This window comes from Gossypium arboreum, chromosome 10 (genome assembly GCF_025698485.1).
Source record: "Gossypium arboreum isolate Shixiya-1 chromosome 10, ASM2569848v2, whole genome shotgun sequence".
In the NCBI taxonomy this organism is placed as follows: domain Eukaryota; kingdom Viridiplantae; phylum Streptophyta; class Magnoliopsida; order Malvales; family Malvaceae; genus Gossypium; species Gossypium arboreum.
Window position 1 is genome coordinate 89,215,390 of NC_069079.1, and position 18,789 is coordinate 89,234,178.

Below are 18,789 nucleotides of genomic sequence, written 5' to 3' on the forward strand. Positions count from 1 at the left end.
GAACATCAAGTGCCTACGGGTTTACTCCAACCGATCATGATACCTGAATGGAAATGGGAACGAGTCACGATGGATTTTGTATCTGGGTTGCCAGTATCGGCAAGTAAGAAAGATGCGATTTGGGTTGTTGTGGATAGACTGACTAAGTCGGCTCATTTTATCCCCGTACGTACGGATTTTTCATTGGATAAACTAGCTGAATTATATGTTTCTCAGATTGTGAGATTACACGGGGTACCGATTTCTATTGTGTCGGATAGAGATCCGAGATTTACCTCACGATTTTGGAAGAAATTGCAAGAAGCTTTGGGTACCAAGTTGCATTTTCGCACCGCTTTTCACCCCCAAACCGATGGTCAATCCGAGCGGATAATTCAAATACTCGAGGATATGTTGAGATGCTGCATCCTTGAGTTTAGTGGTTCATGGGAACGGTATTTACCTTTGATTGAATTCGCTTACAACAACAGTTTTCAATCAAGTATTAAGATGGCACCTTACGAGGCTTTGTACGGTCGTAAATGCCGTACACCATTGTTTTGGACCGAGCTCGGTGAGAGTAAAATTTTTGGAGTTGATTTGATTAAAGATGCTGAACAGAAAGTAAAGGTAATCCGTGAAAGTCTGAAGGCAGCCACAGATCGTCAGAAATCGTATGCGGATTTGAAACGAAAAGACATTGAATATTAGGTGGGAGGTAAAGTGTTTCTTAAAGTTTCGCCTTGGAAAAAGATACTCAGATTTGGCCGTAAGGGCAAGTTGAGCCCGAGATTCATTGGGTCGTACGAAATCTCCGAACGAGTTGGTCCAGTTGCATATAGATTGATTTTGCCCCCTGAACTTGAAAAGATTCACGACGTCTTTCATGTTTCGATGCTTCGACATTATAGATTCGATCCGTCACACGTAATTTATCCATCAGAAGTTGAAATTCAATCTGACTTGAGTTATGAAGAGGATCCGATTCGTATCCTAGCTCGTGAAGTGAAAGAGTTGCGAAAGAAAAGGGTTCCGTTGGTAAAAGTGTTATGGCTCAAACACGGAATCGAAGAAGCTACTTGGGAAACCGAAAACTCTATGAAAGAACGATACCCAAACCTATTTACCGGTAAGATTTTCGGGGACGAAAATCTCTTAAGTGGGGGAGAGTTGTGACAGCCCTAAAGTGACCCTAGTCGGGAAGCGGATTCGGGACCGCTAAACCGAGTCACCAAATTATTTGAGCATGATATTTATTGTCTAAAATATGTGATTATGAATGTGTGAAAATTTTTAAGCTTCGATTTAGTTAATTGCATGTGAATGGAGTACATAGGACTTATGTGAGAAAATTTAGAAATGTGCTAGGCAAATGTGAAGTGGCCTAATAATGCATGTTATAAAATAAAGGTGGGTTTGCATGTCAAATTGCCCAATATTTGAGCTAATGGCCGGCCATGCTATGAGTGGAAACATGTCACAAACATGTTATGTAGTGATGTATGTTAGGAACAATAGAATAATGAGTATGGGTAATAAAGAAATGGAAAAGAAAAAAAAATGTGTGGTTGCCCCCTCCATTGCCGTGAGTGTAAGAGAGAAAAAAAAGTGTCCATCTTTCTTCATAGCTCTTGGCGAATGTTCTAAGGAAGAGAGAAAAACAAGTTGTGTTCTTTGGTTTTCTTGACCGAAAATTCAAAAGAAAGAAGGAGGAAATGTTGAAGAGATTCGCCATGCTTGTAGCTAGGTGAAGGTAAGTTTGATGTTGTGCCATGAGATTCATGCATGTTTTTTTTGTTAGCTTGAGTTCTAACTAGCCCATGGTTCAAATCTTTACTATGTCATGGAGATGATATTCGCTAAGGTGGAATTGTGTTGATGTTATTTGCATGCTAAAAGTGAAGCTTGTAATGATGCATGTGATGGTGGATTGATAACTCTTGAATCTCCTTTTAGCATCCTTGAGTGAGACATTAAGTTCCTTGTTCAACCATGACCAAAATTGAAATGGTAAGGTGTTGTGATGCATTCGGCCATGGTTAGAAATAGAAGAGAAATAAGGTTGTTGTTAGATGAAGTAGAGTCTAACAAATGAGCTCGTATGTGCATTAGTTGCTAGATGGAGAAGAATCGGCTAGCAAGTTGTGTGCTAAGGCCGAATATAATTTTGTATATTATGGGTAATGCTTGTGTTGAATTAATGGAAAGGGAGAGGACGCTTTAATGGTGTATATATGTGTATTAGCCCAGTTTTGAACTTGAAACAAATGGTGTTTAGTCAATACAAGTGACCATACTTGTAGAATGTATTAAGTGTTGCAATCGGCCTTAGCATAGAGGTGTATGTTTGGCCACATGAATGAGTCCATGAGTTGATGTGTATGTTCGGCCATAGGTAGCCTATTGATGGCTTTAGCTTGACTTAGAAAATTCGGCTAAGGGGAAATATTAGCTAGTATGTTGAATTCGATTCGTGATTTCGTACATATGTGACTCTAATGTCTAATGTATATATGGGCTAAGTACCTTGAGCTTCTCTTTTGATGTTCGAATGAATTGTATTAAATTGCTTGATGTGATTAAAAATGTGTATGATCATTGTGTATTTGAGCTAAAAGGTGGCCATATGACCTATCAAACTCCTCGTCATATTCGGCCATAAGCTAGCAAAATGAGACTTTAATAAGTTAAATTTGTTTGAATTAGCTCAAGAGCTTAGGGGACCACAGTTGGATAAGGGAAAGGAAAAAGTGATCGAATAGCCGTTGAAGCCGTTCGACAACATTCGAGGTAAGTTTTCGAGTAATGGAACTTAGATTATGATTTGATTAGATCATGCTCTTTGTGTGTGGCTATTGAGCCGAAATTGCAAGTGTGATAAGTGTCTTGTGTTTGAGTTTTGCTAATGAAAATGAAATACGAATGTGTCATGATTTATTGATAATTGTGCTTGGTTATTCGAATGATGTCCGGGCTAAGTCCCGAAGGCTTTGTGCTAAGTGACTATATCCGGACTAAGATCCGAAGGCATTCGTGCGAGTTACTAAATCTGGACTAAGATCCGAAGGCATTCGTGCGAGTTACTAAATCTGGTTACTAAATTTGTGCGAGTTACTAATTCCGAGCTAAGCCCGAAGGCATTTGTGCTAGTTACTAAATCTGGGTTATGTCCCGAAGGCATTTGTGCGAGTTACTATAACCGGGCTATGTCCCGAAGGCATTTGAACGAGTAGCTATATCCGGTTAAACTCCGAAGGTACGTGATTCGAGAATGAATGAACTTGTTGTAAAAATTTCAGTTAATACGCTTGTGAAATCCCAACAATGAGGTATGTTTCGTATGTGCTTTGAATTAGTTGAGCCCTTACAAATAAGTATTCGCTCAGTTGATAAATGAGCTACCGGCCTTTGGCTAAGTTGATCTTTGTGCATGAATATAAGGGTTGGTATGTGAAGTAAGTATGATATGGAGAATTTGTGCATATGAAATTATCTGTTTAGCTACATGAATGCTATACTTTGGTTGTGTCTAAATTCATGACTCAAACTTACTAAGCATTAAATGCTTACTCCGTTTCTTTGATTCTCTGTTTTCTAGATTTTGGTTCTTCAGCTATCGGACTCGGGATTTTGAAGTCGAAGTCGCCCACACTATCAAAGCTCCTTCTTGGTATACTATTTTGGTTGAACTTTGAAATGGCATGTATAGGACTACCCTTTTGTTGTAGGTCATGTACCTTTCGGTTTTGTGTAAATTTGGATAGCAATGCGAAAATGGCTTAAGTATACTTTGGGCATGGTATTATAATCATTGTATGTTGTTCATTAAGAGGTATGGAAATGTTTGGAAACGATTAGCCATTTGGATGGTTAATCATGATCATATTTTGTGCTATTTATGTTTAAGGGCTAGTTGAATCATGGAAACTATGAAATAGGTAAAGCCTACCTTAAAGACAGATGCTGATAGCTGCAGTAACGTGGATGTGAAAAATCACTAAAAATAGTAGGAATGGAATTAAATAGTGAATAAATTATGTAAACAAACCTTGATGAGTCTATTTTCATAGGAGAATAACGAAACGATCATATGAACATTATGTTAAGAGATATTTAAGTTTTCGTGAGACAGGGCCAGAACGACTTCTAGAGTCCCTGTTCCGACTTTGGAAATTCATTATAAATTGACCAGAGATAATTATAAGTCATGCCATATATGTAAAGATTCATTTTCGAGTATAGTTTCTGTAGAAACAAACGGCATCAGTATTGAAGCCTTGTACAGGGAGATATTCAAGTCGTAATGCGCAAAGGTCAGTGTAGTCGATCCCTGTAACATGGGGAACTTTAACTAATAAACTGTACTAATTGGCCAGACCAAAAATTCTAGAAAAAATTTTATAGATGTATATATGAGTCTAGTTTCAGGGAAAAATAACGAAACTGATTTTCAAGCTTTGGAACTCAAGATATGATTTTTAAGGTGACAGTGACGCAGTTAGCCAACTGCCTGGAAATTTTTAAAAAGTGGACTGTGTAAGTAAATTAATTAAGTCGGTTAGCACCTCGTGTTCGACTCCGACAACGGTCTATGGTACGGGGTGTTACAAGATCCATCCATAACACCCCCGTACCAGCCTTACACCATGTGGGGAGAATACTCGACCCACCCAACCGCTACACATCACAGAAATTGCAGCGAGGCTGCTAGATATTGTGACGAAGTCACCAGATACAGATATTGTGGCTAGGCCACCAGAACAGATATATATATATATATATGTGTGGCGAAGCCACCAGATTGCAGCGAGGCTGTCAGATTTCTTCACAAGAACAGATATATGTGGCGAGGCCACCAGATTACAGCGAAGCTACCAGAACGCTTCCTCCATCAATATAAACCCATGTCACATGCAACAGAAATAATATGTCATGGCATACGTATACAGAAACAGAACATCATGCTTTTCAAAAAAAAATAACACTAGGGGTAAAATCGTAATTTTGCATGCATAAGGGTATTTTAGTAATTATTTCCTATTGCTAAGGTTTCATGCTCATTCTAACGTTTACCAGGTAATCAGAAGTACATACCTCATCTTTCTACCAAAGTGGGACCGTTGGCCCATTGGCCCATTAAGCCCAAAATACCGTTGTGCACCAAAATGCACACTCTGCACTCTAATCATCCAAATGCACCATATTCATTAACAATTGTCTCACGAGCGCTCGCACGGTCGCGAGTTCACAAAATACCAACGTTTCAGTATTTTGGCTTTTACCGATTCAGTCTAAGGGAGGGTGTCGTTTACACACCTGGTTGATGACGATTGATGACGATATATCCCACGCGATATCCTACAATCGATCACTAACACATTAGACTTACCAATTTACGATAACTAACATAAATACACGTCAACTAACCCAATCATCACACAAGTTAGTCATTTACGCACAAGGGGCAAAAGAGTCATTTAACACTCTAGGGGCAAAATGGTAATTTTACCCCACAAGGGTATTTCGGTAATTCTACCCTACAAGGGTATTTCAATATTTCTACCCTACAAGGGTATTTCGATAATTCTATCCTACAGGGGTATTTCGGTAATTCTACCCTACAGGGGTATTTCAATAATTCTACCCTACAGGGGTATTTCGGTAATTCTACCTTACAAGGGTATTTCGATAATTCTACCTTACAAGGGTATTTCGGTAATTCTACAACTTATCCACTTGGGCCTATGGACCCATTGGGACCACATTGCCCATTTCAGCCCATCATGACACGAAATAGCAATCCCCTCGCTAGAGTAATGAGAAATACACACTGTTAGGAGGCTGCAGATTAATCCGCGCCCAAACACTCTTAGCGACGCCCAACCCAAACGAGCACGTCACAAAGCGAAAGGGATCAGCCAAGAAGGGTATGCCTACTCTCCTCATGGTTTGCTCTATTTAAAGTTAGCTCTCCATCTACTCTTATGTTAGCTTCCCGATGTGGGATCCCTCCATCACTAGAGTTTAAAACCAACACCAGCTCTTGCCGTCCTAACATAGCAAAATAATCAACCTTTCCGTGCCAAGGGATTCGAACCAAAGTCCTCTCACAGGCCAACTCACGCCACCACCACTAGGCCATCAACTCATTTGTGTCATAAATCCAACACATTCAACTTTAAAGTGCACCTACTTGCTTCCAGATTTATTGAAAAGAAAAACCAAAATATATTGCAAGAGCCAAGACTTGAAACTTGGACCCCTTGCTTCCTCTATGGCGTCACTTCCTTGTCCCATAAATGGCGCCACCTTGCCACTACACCACACTCCTTTTTGTGTCATCTTTTACCCCTTTACTCTTAAAAGCCCAAACGCCAACTGCATCACCTGTTCATAAAATTAAAATTTTGAAGACTACCACGGATTTAACTTAAGTTTGGGCCTTCCAAAGGCCCACTAACCTACTAAAATATATATGTATTAACCAACCAGAGCACACACAAATTTTAAAAAATCACAGAAACACAGAAAACCCAAAAATTGGGGCGTTACAACTCTACCCTCCTTAAAAAAATTTCGTCCTCGAAATTTTACCTGAATCAAACAGATGAGGATATTATTGACGCATCGCCACTTCTGGCTCCCAAGTAGCTTCCTCTCTGCCATGATTATGCCATAGCACCTTTACTAGTAGAACTGATTTCTTCCTCAAAATCTTAACATCTCGATCCAAAATATGCACAGGCTCTTCCTCAAAAGTCAAGTTTGTTTGAACCTCGATCTCTGCAACCGGCATAACATGAGTAGGGTCAGAACGATACCGCCTTAACATGGAGATGTGAAAGACATCATGAATCCTATCCAACTCTGGTGGTAGCTCCAACTGATAAGTCACTAGACCCACTCACTTAAGAATCCGATAAGGCCCAATGAACCGCGGACTTAACTTGCCTTTCCTCCCAAACCTTAATATTTTCTTCCAAGGTGAAACCTTCAAGAAGACAATATCACCCACAGAGTACTCAATTTCCTTGCGCTTCAAATCTGCATATGACTTCTGTCTATCAGATGCTTCCTTCAACTGGTCTCTAATAAACTTGACCTTGTCCTCAATATCTACCACCAACTCAAGTCCAAGAACCTGTCGCTCACCCAACTCGGTCCAATAACTAGGTGTACGACATCTTCGCACATACAGTGCCTCATAAGGAGCCATTCGAACACTTGCCTGCTAGCTGTTGTTGTATGCAAACTATGCCAACGGTAAGTAATCCTCCCAACTGAATCTGTAACGCCCCATACCCGAGACCATTGCCGGAGTTGAACACGAGGTGTTAACGGACTTAATTCATTACTTAAACAGCTCATACAATTTATTTTAAAATTTCCAGACAAGCTGTCTAACTTCATCACAGTCGCTTTAAAAATCATATCTCGAGTTCCGAAACTCAAAATCCAATTCCGTAAATTTTTCCTGAAACTAGACTCATATATCTAACTAGTAATTTTTTTCTAGAATTTTTGGTCAGGCCAATTAGTACAGTTTATTAGTTAAATTCTCCCCTGTTTCAGGGTTCAACTACTCTGACCTCTGTGAATTACGAACCAGATATCTCCCTGTACAGAGCTTCAATGACTATGCCGTTTGATACTAATAAAACTAAACTCAATAAGGAATATGTACATATAAAGCATGACTTCTAATTACCTTTGTAAAATTTATGGTGAATTTCCAAAGTATGAACAGGGGATCCAGAAATCGCTCTGGCCCTGTTTCACAAAACTTTAAACATCTCATAAAATATAACTCATATACCTGTTTTGTTCCATTCATATGAAAATAGACTCGTAATTATTTAATTCCATATTTTATTCATCATATAATTATATCTCTACTATTTTTAATGATTTTTCAAACTTACGTCACTGCTGCTGTCTTAATCTATTTTATGGTAAATTTTACCTATTTCATGGTTTCCATGGATTAGCTAGTAATTTGACATACATAACACCAAATATGATCATGATTAGCCATTCCAATGGCTAATCATTACCAAGCATTTCCATACCACTCAATAACCATATCATAAGACCATATATACAAAATGATTATAATGCTATACATGCCATACTCAAAATATACAAGCCATTATGCCAAGATGGTATACGGATAGTGTGAGCGAGCCTCCGACCGTTCCCGATTTTCGAGCTGGCTTGTCAAAACTACAAGGAATGAAAAGGAGGGAGTAAGCATAAATGCTTAATAAGTTCACATGCAAATAGCAAGTAACATAACCATAGAAGCAAACATAAAACATCATTTGCATAATCATCACCAAGACATTCATATCACATTTTCATTTATCATCTTACCATATTGTTGTTATATCGATTTTTGAACCTGAGGGTTAAGTACATACCTGTTCAAAGTACCCATTTCACAACACTTACCAATACGTCCCTTTCATCTTGAGTATTCCTCCATTTCAGTAGAACTTTACCCGTTGAACACATCGGAATATAATTCGGATACATGGAAAGTTTGCACATAAGTGCCACATATGTAGCCAAGCTACCATGTAACCCGCCCATAAGCGAACTCGGACTCAACTCAACGAGCTCAGGCGTTCGCATCCATAAGTGAACTCGGACTCAACTCAACGAGCTCGGATGCCTAGTTACATCTCACGAACTCGGACTCAACTTAACGAGTTCGGACGCTCGCATCCATAAGTGAACTCGGACTCAACTCAACGAGTTCGGATGCCCAAATATCCCAGTGACATGTCACTTGTGTCCTAATCTATTCCTAAGGTTGAAACGGGCTTTTTCCTCGATCTCACATCTTTTCCGTCTTCCACGGAATATCGAAATCGATACTTCGGTGATAGTTCATACTCATCAAGTAATTCACATAATTACATATTGTTCAACAATAACCACAAAGCATAATATTTCATGATAATAATCGGCATCATATCATATAAACAACATTAAATTGCTTAAAATGACAATTATGTTACTACATTTACACATGAACTTACCTCGTATGCGAAAATGGCTACTTTTACCATTTCGTCCATAACTTGGTATTTTCCCCATTTTAGCCCGAATTTCAGTTTTCCTTGCTCTATCATTTAAAATATAGTCTAATTAGGACTCACATTATTCAAATTGACCCAAAATCATATTTTAGAAAAATTACAATTTTGCCCCTAAACTTTTACATATTTACACTTTTGCCCCAAAGCTCGTAAATTAAACTTCAGCTTATTTTCTTATGTTTTATGATATTCTGATCATTTTTCCCTTCTATGGCAACATCAAATTCTCACTCTAACATGTACTTATGACTATTAGGTATTTTTACCGATTAAGCCCTTTTGCTCGTTTTCACTTAAAACCGAGTAGCACAAGTTGTCTAACATAATTTAAAACCTCATATTCTATCATAAAGCACCAAAATACACAAATTTCACCTATGGGTATTTTTCCAAATATAAACCCTAGGTTAAATTATTGCTAGCATAAGCTAAATCGAGCTACCGGGACTTAAAAAACGTAAAATTCATTAAAAACGAGGCTAGAACGGACTTACAATTGAGCTTGGAAGCTTGAAAAACCCTAGCCATGGTTTCTCCTTGCTATATTCGGCCATGGGGTTGAAGATGAGCAAAATTGGCTTTTAATTTTGTATTTTAATTCATTTTACCCCTAAATGACCAAAATGCCCTTACTACTAAACTTTCCAAAAATTCCATCCATGTCCAATTTTTGTCCAAGACTTAGAAATTGGTAAAATTCTATTTAAGACCTCCTAATTAATATTTCAAAACAATTTCATACTAGAAACTTCTAGAATGCAAGTTTTGCAAATTATTCGATTTAGTCCCTAATTTCAATTTAAGCACTTTATGCATAAAATTTCTTCACAAAATTTTCACACAATCATGCAATCATATCAGAGACCTTAAAATAATCATAAAATAATTATTTCTATCTCGGATTTTGTGGTCATGAAACCACTATTCCGACTAGGCCCAAAATTAGGATATTACAACTCTCCCCCCCTTTAGGGATTTTCGTCCCCGAAAATCTTACCAGAAAAGTGGTCTTCACTTTTAATCTCATATTCGGTGCCGAAGAACTTGCACTTAGACTATACCTCCAATACATCTCTTCAATTTCTCATATGATCTAAAAGCTTACAGTCTCAACTCTCAACTGTTCTTAAATTTTCAACCCTTCTCAGTTTCCCATGATATCATGACATAAAACCCGGATCTTAACTTGATTAATGGAGACCGGAATTCCAAGAAATCCAACAATCAAAGAGATCTGAAATTCCATGAATCTGATGAGTAGGACTTTATTCAATACAGATATGATTTATAGATCTTGCCAAACATTTAACAATAGGATACATCACATTTTCCTCTTTCCGCCATGGAAATAATTCTGATATGGCCTCAAGAATAATCCTTCTCATTTCCATCCCAATATCAACACTGACAAGGATAATTTTGATAGATCCCAATGCTCGGCTTTAACCCCTTTAACAACTCCGATTTTATGTAACATCGAATGCTCTAAACTATCACATTACCTCACTGTCTTGAAACACATCACAATTCATACAACGGTACATTACTGAAAGTCAGGAAGTCTTTACTCAATGTAGACTAGTCTAGTTCAGACGCTTCGGTTACCAATATTCTCATCTATCCAAACTTTGTCAACATGTAATAAACTTTTCAGCTTTCACATGACGAAAACCTTATCATTCGTAGTGACTTTAACTAATATCCAATTCTTTCTAATAAATATACACTTCTCGTTCAGACTATTTACTCTTTTATCAATAGAAAAATGAAATTATATTATCAGATGAGAAAAATAATCCTGACATAATTGTCACATGAAATCTTTCAAATAAATAATTCACCATACCAACTGAAACTCGCACTTTTATCACCTATGCCTTTACTGATGTCAAATCCTTACACAGAAATTAGAAAAATCCCGATACTAAAATCACCACATTACCAAGATCAAATTAGAAGTATAGTCATATTTGACATGATTATCACGAGCTGAAGAACGTACTTCGAACATGAGTCATAATTGACAAATTATAAAACAAAGATAACAAGAAAACCGAATAAAGAAATCCAAGATAGAGAAACCCGGAATAAAGAAATCCAGAATAAAGAGATCCAGGATAAAGAAACCCAAGATACGATACTATGCCGGAGAATCGAAAACCAAACTCATAGAGAAAATACGGAATACCCCGATAATTCTTCAAAGAAAGAAAGTCCAGAAGAAAACATCATTTAATCCCACTAAAATCAAATATAACAAGATCAATATATCTTCCCAAACATATATATCAGATGAAGCATCAAGTAGAAGAAACAGAATCATAATATCATACGTATTCTCTCATCAATTCTTATCAGACGAAATGAAATAGAATACCCGATGAAATAGAGTAATATAAATTATAAACCAGTCAGACTACCAATGCTTTCATCCAACACCAGAATTAGAAGACATTCCCATATAACAAGAATTTCTTCGAAGATCAATAGCCATAGAAATATTTACGAGAATGGGTAAACACATAGAACATCTCAAAAGAGATCGCTAAATCATCCGGTCATAATGTCACACTCAGATAGTTCACATTTCAAATATCATTTCCCCAACTAGTTCGTCGTCACAAATTTCATATTAAACCATTCACTAAAGAAGGCCGATTCGAATAAATTTCGATTTACACTTATCTCGACCGTGCACTGAGTAATTCGATTTACCAAAGAGAATTCCTTCTCTAACTCTCAGACAAAGGCATAATTCCAATAATCTTTATATAAACCGATACTTTTATCGGCTCGACTTTACTTATCAGCTCATTTTCAATCTCGATCATACTTATAATTATTCTATCCTTTGAACTCTTTGGGTTCTCAACGGAAACTTATTCAATACAAATCTCATGAAATTTCATTATAAGTACCACTTTGGTAAGGGGGAGGGGTTGTAGGACCTCTGACTCGACTTTCTTATACATACACATATGACACAACTTCCATCATCATAGCAACATCATCAAAATCATGTCATTCATTTAGGCAATGCAACATTCATGTTGGCTTACACAAATTTTCCTATTGTCCCATTTAGACAATATACTTATGCATACATTCTATGTTTTCTAGATAGCTTTACTTATCCATTCATTTAATTAAATTAATTCATGCTCATGACATCATATAAGGCCAAACAAACATAGATATTTGCATCACAATCACAACTTTCATTTCGTGCATCATCATGTACATATCATTACAATCATATAATTCAGTCCAACAATTTAACATAGATAAGTTCATTTCATTATAATCCTTTATCTCATAAAAATTATATACCATTAACATTCATCAACATTCGACATCCAATCAAGACAAGGACATTTTCATTCAGTATCATAATATTATGACCTTTATTCATACCTCTACTACTTTCTATTTATTCCGTTCATCTTATCAAGTAAGCCACATACACTACATCATATGAGCATTAAGCAAATATGGATATTTATCACATATGTATCATAAACTTTTATTCATACTTTTCTGAACCGAGACTTATCATAATCATAATTTTACTCAAATACCTTCACATAACATTGAACATGATCGGTAGCATTTCGGTTGGAGAGTACCTGCCTAAATAAGACGGTACTCATACTGCGTCGGAAGACATCATACTATCACGGATCGCTGGCATGTATAGCTAAACTTTTACACATGCTAGGTTATTCCAAGAACCGACTAAACCAGCTCTGATACCACTAAATGTAACACCCCATACCCGAGACCGTTGCCGAAGTCGAACACGAGGTGTTAAAGGACTTAATTCATTACTTAAACATTTCATACAATTTATTTTAAAATTTCGGACAAGCTGTCTAAGCGCATCACGATCGCTTTAAAAATCATATCTCAAGTTCCGAAACTCAAAATCCAATTCCGTAAATGTTTCCTGAAACTAGACTCATATATCTATCTAGTAATTTTTTTCTAGAATTTTTGGTCAGGCCAATTAGTACAGTTTATTAGTTAAAGTCTCCCCTGTTTTAGGGTTCGACTACTCTGACCTCTGTGTATTACAAATCATATATCTCCCTATACAGAGCTTCAATGACTATGCCGTTTGTTTCTTATAAAACTAAACTCAATAAGGAATCTTTACATATAAAGCCTGACTTCTAATTACATTTGTACAATTTATGGTGAATTTCCAAAATTAAGAATAGGGGATCCAGAAATTGCTCTGCCCTGTTTCACAAAAATTTAAACATCTCATAAAATGTAACTCATATACCTGTTTTGTTCCATTCATATGAAAATAGACTCATAATTATTTAATTCCATATTTTATTCATCATCTAATTATATCTCTACTATTTTTAATGATTTTTCAAACTTATGTCACTGCTGCTATCTTAATCTATTTTATGGTAATTTTTACCTATTTCATGGTTTCCATGGATAAGCTAGTAATTTGACATACATAACACCAAATATGATCATGATTAGCCATTCCAATGGCTAATCATTACCAAGCATTTCCATACCACTCAATAACCATATCATAAGACCATATATACAAAATGATTATAATGCTATACATGCCATACTCAAAATATACAAGCCATTATGCCAAGATGGTATACGGATAGTGTGAGCGAGCCTCCGACCGTTCCCGATTTTCGAGCTGGCTTGTCAAAACTACAAGGAATGAAAAGGAGGGAGTAAGCATAAATGCTTAATAAGTTCACATGCAAATAGCAAGTAACATAACCATATAAGCAAACATAAAACATCATTTGCATAATCATCACCAAGACATTCATATCACATTTTCATTTATCATCTTACCATATTGTTGTTATATCGATTTTTCAACCCGAGGGTTAAGTACATACCTGTTCAAAGTACCCATTTCACAACACTTACCAATACGTCCCTTTCATCTTGAGTATTCCTCCATTTCAATAGAACTTTACCCGTTGAACACATCAGAATATAATTCGGATACATGGAAAGTTTGCACATAAGTGCCTCATATGTAGCCAAGCTACCATGTAACCCGCCCATAATCGAACTCGGACTTAACTCAACGAGCTCGGGCGTTCGCATCCATAAGTGAACTCAAACTCAACTCAACGAGCTCGGATGCCTAGTTACATCTCACGAACTCGGACTCAACTCAACGAGTTGGACGTCAGATCCATAAGTGAACTCGGACTCAACTCAACGAGTTCGGATGCCCAAATATCCCAAATGACATGTCACTTGTATCCTAATCTATTCCTAAGGTTCAAACGGGCTTTTTTCCTCGATCTCACATCTTTTCCGTCTTCCACCGAATATCAAAATCGATACTTGGTGATAGTTCATACTCATCAAGTAATTCACATAATTACATATTATTCAACAATAACCACAAAGCATAATATTTCATGATAATAATCGCATCATATCATATAAACAACATTAAATTGCTTAAAATGACAATTATGTTACTACATTTACACATGAACTTACCTCGTATGCTAAAATGGCTACTTTTACCATTTCGTCCACAACTTGGTATTTTCCCCATTTTAGCCCAATTTCAGTTTTCCTTGCTCTATCATTTAAAATATAGTCTAATTAGGACTCACATTATTCAAATTGACCCAAAATCATATTTTGGAAAAATTACAATTTTGCCCCTAAACTTTTGCATATTTACACTTTTGCTCCAAAGCTCAGAAATTAAAATTCAGCCTATTTTCTTATGTTTTATGACATGCTGATCATTTTTCCTTCTATGGCAACATCAAATTCTCACTCTAACATGTACTTATGACTATTAAGTATTTTTACCGATTAAGCCCTTTTGCTCGTTTTCACTTAAAACCGAGTAGCACAAGTTGTCTAACATAATTTAAAACCTCATATTCTATCATAAAACACCAAAATACACAAATTTCACCTATGGGTATTTTTCCAAATATAAACCCTAGGTTAAATTATTGCTAGCATAAGCTAAATCGAGCTACCAGGACTTCAAAAACGTAAAAATCATTAAAAACAAGGCTAGAACGGACTTACAATCGAGCTTGGAAGCTTGAAAAACCCTAGCCATGGTTTCTCCTTGCTATATTCGGCCATGGGGTTGAAGATGAGCAAAATTGGCTTTTAATTTTGTATTTTAATTCATTTTACCCCTAAATGACCAAAATGCCCTTACTACTAAACTTTCCAAAAATTCCATCCATGTCCAATTTTTGTCCAAGACTTAGAAATTGGTAAAATTCTATTTAAGACCTCTTAATTAATATTTCAAAACAATTTCATACTAGAAACTTCTAGAATGCAAGTTTTGCAAATTATTCGATTTAGTCCCTAATTTCAATTTAAGCACTTTATGCATAAAATTTCTTCACAAAATTTTCACACAATCATGCAATCATATCATAGACCTTAAAATAATCATAAAATAATTATTTCTATCTCAGATTTTGTGGTCACGAAACCACTATTCCGACTAGGCCTAAAATCAGGAATTACAGACTCGAAAGTCGATAACGCACCCCCTCAACATGTCTTCTAGAATCTAAATAACCCTTTGCTATTGACCATCAGTCTGAGGATGAAAGGCTGTACTAAAGTTCAACTGCGTACCCAACGCCTCATGCAACTTTTGCCAAAATCGAGATGTGAATCTAGGATCTCAATCTGAAATAATAGACACTGGCACTCCGTGAAGTCACACTATTTCCGCCACATACAATTTGGCTAACTTCTGAAGTGAATAATCAGTGCGGACATGTATGAAATGAGCAGATTTGGTCAATCTATCCACAATTACCCAAATTGAGTCCTTCTTCGACGGTGTCAAGGGTAACCCACTCACAAAATCCATGGTTACCCTCTCCCACTTCCAAAGTGGTACTTTCACTGGCTGTAAAAGTCTAGAAGGTGATTGATGTTTAGCTTTCACTTGCTAACAAGTCAGACATTTTCCCACAACTTCTGTTACCTCTCGCTTCAATCCAGGCCACCAATACAACTCCTTTAAGTCGCGATACATTTTACTCCCTCCAGGATGCATAGCATACAGACCTCCATGAGCTTCTTTCAGAATTTCTTGCCTCAAGTCAGAGTCCTTTGGAATACAAACTCTACCTCGGTAACATAGAACTCCCTCACTGTTCAGTCCGAACTCAGAAGTATCCCCATTCTTAACCTGCCGGAATTGAGAAACCAGGGACTCATCCCTCGACTATTTTTCCTTAATCACATCTACCCAGGTCGGCCTAACCTGCAGTTCTGCTAACAGACTACCATCGTCATACAGACTCAAATGAGCAAACATGGCTCTCAGATCAGATACAGTTCTACGACTTAGGGCATCAGCCACCACATTAGCTTTGCCTAGGTGATACTCAATCGCGCAGTCATAATCCTTAAGCAACTCTATCCATCTCCACTGCCTAAGGTTCAGCTCCTTCTGAGTCAGCAAGTACTTAAGACTCCTATGATCTGTGTATATAATACACCTTTCTCCGTACAGGTAATGTCTCCAAATCTTAAGCGCAAAGATTACCGCTGCCAACTCCAGATTATGAGTAGGATAGTTAACTTCATGTGGTTTAAGCTGTCGCGATGCATAAGCAACCACTTTACCCTCTTGCACCAGCACACAACCTAACCCTACATGTGATGCATCACTGCATACGATAAAATCTTTTCCAGACTCCGACTGAATCAGTACAGGTGCCTCGGTCAGAACTTTCTTTAGCTTCTCAAAAGATTCCTATTGTTTCTCAGTCCAAACAAACGGTACTCCCTTCCTTATAAGCTTTGTCAAAGGCTCTGCCATCATAGAAAATCCTTCCACAAACATTCTATAGTACCCAGCTAAACCCAGAAAGCTTCGAATTTTTAAAACTGACCTCGGTGGCTTCCATTCCAGAATCGCTTCAATCTTTCAAGGATCCACCTTGATCCCTTTAGCAGAGACAACATGCCCCAAGAAAGTTACCTCTCTCAACCAGAACTCACACTTACTGAATTTCACATAAAGCTCCTTCTCCCTCAGCACTTGCAGTATAATACGAAGATGGTCATCATGCTTTTCCTCAGTTTCAGAATAAACCAGAATATCGTCGATAAAGATGACCACGAATCGATCCAAGTATGGCTGGAACACTCGATTCATCAGATCCATAAATGCCGCAGATGCGTTCGTCAACCCAAATGGCATAACCAAGAACTCATAGTGACCATACCGAGTTCTAAATGCCGTCTTGTGTATATCCACCTCTTTAACCCTCAACTGATGATACCCAGATCGAAGGTCAATCTTAGAAAATACTGAAGCTCCTCTAAGTTGGTCGAATAAATCATCGATTCTCGGCAGTGGGTACTTGTTCTTAATCGTCAGTTTGTTCAACTGCCGATAATCAATGCACATCCGCATTGACCATCTTTTTAATGTACGAACAACACTGGTGCTCCCCATGGAGACACACATGGTCTAATGAAGCCTCTATCCAATAACTCTTGAATTTGGGCTTTCAACTCCACCAACTCCTTCGGTGCCATCCTATAAGGTGCAATGGACACCGGTGCCATTCCAGGCAACAAGTCGATTCCAAACTCAACCTCTCGGTTCAGGGGAAAACCCAGAAGCTCCTCTAGAAAAATATCTTAAAAATCCTTGACGGTTGTAACTTTATCCACTGTCAGATCCTCAGTTTCCGATTGGCTTACAAATGCCAAATAAGTCTCACATCACTTTCGAATCCACTTCTCGGCTCTCAATGCCGACACCACATTAGACAGATAATTTCTATGCTCGCCTATCACCAAAACCTCCTCATCCTTTGTAGTCTTTAACATTATTCACTTAGCAGCACAATCCAGAGTAGCCCTATGTTTAACAAGCCAATCCATTCCCAAAATGAGATCGAATTCTCTGAAAGGTAGCTCCATCAGATCTCCAGAGAAAACTTTTCCTTGAGTTTCTATAGGCATATCTCTATACAGTTTATCTGCCCTAACCGAATGACCCAAAGGACTTAGTACAGATACCCCACTCACGGTCTCCTCAGAGCGTACACCCAGCGACCCAAATATAGCACATGCAACATATGAATGGGTAGATCCAACATTTATCAACGCAGTGTATGGCATATTGGAAATTAGAAACGTTCCAGTTATGACGTCAGGTGCATCACCCTCCTCTCGGCGACGAGCTGCATACACAACGCTGGCTGACGAGCCTCAGCAAATCCAGCACCCTTGCCAGGCGCTCCTATTCCTTGACTGTTTCCATTACCACCTCTACCTTGCCCACGTCCTCTCAGAAACTGTGGTCCACCCCTCACTGGTTGAGCGACCCTCTGCTCTAAAACTTGAACCTGATCTGGTTCCTGAGGACAATCCTTAACCCTATGCTCCATAGATCCACATCGAAAACAAGCACCAGAACATTTTCGACACTCGCCCATATGCATCTTCCCACAATTCCTACAACCTGCGGTCTAACAAAGATTCATCCAGATCGCTAGAATCGGCTCCATTACCCTTGCTCTCTTAACATTCCTGTTCATACCACCTGAAAGTCCCGAATCTCTCCTAAAATGGTTTTGATCTTTCTCACGATTCTGTCTTTCTGTATGCTTCACTTCCTCAGCTATCTTAGCTTTCCCTACTAAAGCAGCGAAGTTACGCTCCCTCTGCG

The 18,789-nt window shown here is 37.8% G+C and overlaps 1 long non-coding RNA gene across 1 annotated transcript; it reads right to left on the reverse strand.

Annotated features, from left to right (window-relative positions):
* Positions 1 to 8,061: 8,061 nt before the first annotated feature.
* On the reverse strand, positions 8,062 to 15,221 carry LOC128281535 (uncharacterized). The gene is made up of 3 exons (XR_008271760.1): positions 15,150 to 15,221; positions 9,024 to 9,109; positions 8,062 to 8,202 (listed from the first exon to the last, which is right to left on the reverse strand). It is a non-coding gene; the product is annotated as an uncharacterized LOC128281535 (long non-coding RNA).
* Between the last annotated feature and the right edge of the window lie 3,568 nt (positions 15,222 to 18,789).